Consider the following 5215-nt stretch of genomic DNA (forward strand, 5'->3'; position numbering starts at 1 on the left):
GCTTACCATCCGCAGACCGATGGTCAGACAGAAAGGGTAAACCAAATCCTGGAAGACATGCTACGTGCGTGTGCCCTGGATTTCGAAGGCACTTGGGATCGTTGTTTGCCGTATGCTGAGTTCTCATACAACAACAGTTATCAGGCCAGCATTCAGATGTCGCCAAATGAGGCAATGTTTGGAAGAAAGTGCCGCACTCCCTTGTGCTGGAATGAGGTTGGCGAAGCACTGGTATTCGGTCCTGATGTACTCAAGGCAGCAGAAGAACAAGTTAAGCTGATCCGAGAACGTTTAAAGACAGCTCAGAGCCGTCAGAAGAATTACGCCGACAATCGGAGGCGTGACCTTGAATTCGAAAAAGGAGACCACGTGTACCTGCGGGTATCACCTCTCCGTGGTATGAGGAGGTTTGGGATGTCCGGCAAGTTAGCACCCCGCTACATCGGCCCCTACCTCATAACCGCCAGACGTGGCGAAGTGGCTTTTCAGCTTGAGTTACCTGAAGGTCTCGCAGATGTGCACAACGTGTTCCATGTATCCCAGTTAAAGAAATGTCTTCGAGTTCCAGAAGAACAAGTTCCCCTAGGTGACATCGAGCTGGAAAAGAACCTGACCTATAAGGAAAGACCGGTCAAGGTTCTTGAAGAGGCAGAACGTCAGACCCGAAGAAAGACCGTCAAGTTCTACAAGGTCCAATGGAGCAATCATTCTGAAGATGAGGCAACCTGGGAACGAGAAGATCTTCTCCGCGCCGAGTTCCCGGAGCTGCTCCCTTAGGTGCTGAATCTCGGGGTCGAGATTCCTGTTAGGGGGGTTGGTCTGTAGCGTCCGTTCCGTCGTGGCGCCTAGCGGGAAAACTATCTCTTAAAAACCCTAATTGCGAAATCCGTTTCTTTGCTTGTTGTCTAGTGCCCGTGCCATCTCAGATCTCAAATCCCCGATCGGTCGTCGAGTTCAATCCCGAATCCAAATCCTTCCCAAATCAAATCCCTCCGCAAAAGTCTATTTCGCCTCCCTAGGGTTCGATGGGCCGAATCCCTCTCGGCCCATCTCCCCCTCCCTCCCCGGCTCTCTCTCTCTCTCTCTCCCTCTCTCTCGCTCTCCCCCGCTCTGCCCGAGCGCTGCACGCGCGTGCGCGCGAGCCGCACCGAGCCGAGCGCCCCGCCCTCGCTGCCGCCTCCCGCCGATGCCGCCCAAATCGCCGCGCCGCCCGTTGCTTCCCGCGCGCGCGCGCCGTGGTGGCCGACCGCCTGGTCGCCGCCGCCGTCAGGCTCTGCCGCGCCTGCCCGCGCCTGCCGCCCGTGTCGCCGCTCCGATCCAAGCCGGTCCGCCGTCATCGCCGTCGTCACAACCCGGCCCCGCCTCTCCGCGCGCTAGCTTCCAAGGGACGGAGGCAGAGCCCCCCCGCCCTCTCTACCGCGTCGCCCTCTCTCCCTCCTCCTTTTCCCGAAATGGCAAGGAGGCAAGCCCCCTTTCCTCTCCCCCTTTTCCCCTTTTCCCTCCCGCCGGCGTCATCCTCCCCCCTCCTGTCGCCGTTTTGGCCGCGAGCGCCGAGCGCCAGCTCGCTCCCTTGACCGCCCAAGGTCGGTTTCCAAACCGACATTGCCGCCCTTTAAGGCCCAGGTGCCCTCTCTCTCCCTTCTCCTCTCGTTTTGTCCCATCATCTCCACTCCATTGTCGCCGCCTCCCGTGCTCTGTTCGCCGTCGCCGTTCGCCGTCGCGCGTGTCGGAGGAACCGGCACGAGCGAGGACACGGAAGGGGACTCCGGGCGCTCGTCTTCTTCCTCTTCCCCGGCCCGAGACCGGAGAGATCACTCCCGCGCCGTCGGTTCTCGTCACTGCGCCCCTTCCCTGCACGGTAGTGTCTCCCTCCGTTCTCCCTTCTCGTTCCATCTCCTCCCCTTAGACTCGGGTAGTAGCACGAGTAGCCTCCCCGTAGCTAGCTGGCGCCGCCCCGACCGTTGCCGCCGCCCGCCGTGTGCTCGCCGCCGTCGCCGCCCGTGCTCCGTAGCGCCCGCTCGTCGCCGGCCTCGCTCGGCGTAGCTCCGCCCAATCCGACGCTAGCAACGGATTCCCGTAGCCGCGTAGATGCTCTCACCGCCGGGAATCGACCCCTCGTGACCTCATCGCCGTTTCCCCCTTCTCTCGCCGCCGGATGCCGCCGCCGCAATCCGCCGCCGGCGAGCATCCCCCGGCGAATCCGAGCCGTTGGCTCGTCTCCTCTCGTCCCGTGCAACCCCCCGGTGTGCTCGCTTTCGCCTGTATCGCCGTGGTTCGCTCCGCCGCTCGCCGCTGTCGTCCGCCGTCCGTTCCGGCCGGCGTCGTCGTCTACCTCCCGCCGGTCCGCGTGGCAGCCACGTAGGCGCCACGACGGCGCCACCTCGGCCGCGACCGGACCCACCGACCAAGTCAGCCGCCCCTCCGTTTCCCTCCCCGTGCGCGCGGTCCACCGCGAGCCGTGAGGCTGCGCGTGGGCCCGCCGTACCGTGCCCTCCGCGAACCGCGCGCATGCGCCGCGCCTCCCTCCCCAAACCCTAACTTGCCCCGCGTGCACCTCGCCCACGGTGAGCCGAGTCGCTGACAAGCGGGTCCCACCCGGGACCACGCGGGATGGACCCGGCCCACCGGCTCTCTCTCTCCTCCCCGCTCGCGCGCGCGCCTTGGGCCGCCCTCTTGGGCCGGCCGGCCCATTAAGCTCGGTCGAGCCACCCCTCCCTCTCGGGCCGCGCCCTAGCCGCCCGAGGGAAGTCTAATTTCCCTCCCTCTTTCTTTCCTTTTCCTTTCTTTTTCAAAAAGGGTTTAATTAAATCCTTTTCCTTTAGACCAAAAATCCAATAATCGTAGAAATTCAATATCTTCCCAACCGTAAGTTCGTCTGGCTCCGTTCAACTTCCAAAATTCCTCAAATCTCGAGATCTATCTAATGGCATGCTTAGAGGTCAATAATAGGGCTTTATTTTCGCCGTTTGTTGAGTTGTCTCGTTTCGCGTGTAGTTTCGGAGCCCGAAGACCCGCAGTGCGAGGATTTCGAGGATCAGGCTCAAGATCTCGAGCAAGGCAAGCCACCTTTGAACATCTTGAGTCTATATTTGAAATTAATTATGTTGCTTGAAAAATATTATGCATAGGTAGGATTGCACTTAATCTGTTTTCACCGTCTGCAAGGCAGACCGGTGTGCCTACCTAACTTGCTGCATCTGATCCTTCCATTGTAATTGTTATACCATGTTCCCTTGTAACCACCTAGTTGCGCCTCGGTAATCATGCACTCTGCACGGGTATCGACGGTCGCCTTCAAACTTAAAATCTGAGAAACATCTTGGGTAAAACTTGGGGTTTTACAAAAGACTTGGAAAACCCGACACTTGGGTCGGTGCTTGCGAACTAAATGAATTTCCAAAATCACGGACCGGGGAACGTACCGGGAGTACGGTTTCCCGCTCTTGCACTTAAGGACCGTTTCCTTGGAATTTCATCCGAACATAAGACAAGTACGACCACATGGGTGGAATGGGACACCCCTGGCTGAGTAATTAGCTAATCGGGGGAGCCTTGATGCCAAGAGACCTGTGGATTCGCCGGGGTGGTGTCGGGGAGGACCCCTGGGCTTCCTGGCACAGTATGGTCTGGGACCTAATTTGGTGTTGGTCTGGGACCCCTCTCGTTGGCATATGGTGAACCTGTGTCGGCTTTCGAAATGCCTTGTCATGAAAGCCTTAAGGTCTCTAGTCATGGCCGTTCTGCACGGGCTGGATGATCCGGGTTAGTAATGTCGTGTGGGTAAAGTGTACCCCCTCTGCAGAGGTTATTAAACTGTTCGAACAGCCGTGCCCACGGTCATGGGTGCATGTGAGGTGATTCCTAGCGTAGTTTTGTTTGACTACTGCCTTGTGAAATTTGCTGTTGAGGAATGGGTTTGATGTTGGAAAATCTGCGGCTGATGGGATCAGCCAGGCCCGGGTGGCCGTTTGAAAGCTGTTGGCCGGGTGCCAAACTTGATCAATTTAAAAGACTGATACATTGCACATACTCCGACCGGACACGACGCACTGTCTCATCCGTGTCGTTTGAGAAGCACTCACTTAGCTGTTTCAAAAAGGGTTTAAATAAAAATCAATTGCAAAAACAACAGCCTTTCCTTTGAAGCCTGCATTAAACACTTATTTCCCCTGGCTTGCTGAGTACTCCCGTACTCACCCTTGCCCTATATACATATCCCCCCCCAGTTGTTGAAGAAGATGAAGCGGATCCCGCTGACGAGGAGTTCCTCCAGGAGCAAGCCGGATACGATGAGTTTTAGGGTTTCGACCTAGTTCCCAAGTCGCGCCTGTGATGTTTGGTCCAATTCTTGGCTTCCGCTTCTCTTTTGAAATGCAGTTGTGAGCTCGGGATCTGTCCGTAGCCCAACATGACTGTACTCCTACTCTATAATAAAGAGACCTCTGTTGCTGTGATATTCTGTCTTCCTGTGATACCAGCACTGTTTCCTGGGACTGGTATCGATTAACAGGTTAATCTGGAGCGTCACGGGCTAGTTCCGCTCGGGACTAGTTCGGGGCGTGACAAGAGTCCATATAGAAATACAATTAGGAAATAACTGAAATTTTGAATTAAAAATAAGGAATATTAGAAGTAGAGTACAGAGTCTATATAGAAATACAATTAAGGAAATAATAGAAATTCGGAATTAAAAAATAAGGAATATTAGAAGTAGAGTTATAGAGTCCATATAGAGAAATACAGTTAAGGAAAAAAATAGAAATTCGTAATTAAAAAATAAGGAATATTAGAAGTAGAGTATAGAGTCCATATAGGAATTTAAAACTAACTAAAATTTGGAATAAACATAATAAAACTAAAAGTAGAGTTTAGAGTCCGTATAAAAATACAATTTATAAATAACTTAAATTCAAATTGAGTTTAAAGTCAATATAGGAATACAATTTAGAAGTAACTGAAATTCGAAATTAAAAATTAAAGAATATTGAAAGATGAGTTTATAGTCCACATAGAAATACAATTAGAAATAATAAAAATTCAGAAACAAAAATAAATAATATTAGAAGAAAAGCATAGAGTCTATATAGAAATACAATTTACAGAAAATTCGGAATTAAAAAAAAGAAATATTAAAAGACGAGTCTAGAGTCCATATAGGAATATATATAATTTACAAATAACTAAAATTTGATATTAAAAATAATTAACAACTAAC

Source organism: Oryza glaberrima, chromosome 3 (assembly GCF_000147395.1).
Source record: "Oryza glaberrima chromosome 3, OglaRS2, whole genome shotgun sequence".
NCBI lineage: Eukaryota > Viridiplantae > Streptophyta > Magnoliopsida > Poales > Poaceae > Oryza > Oryza glaberrima.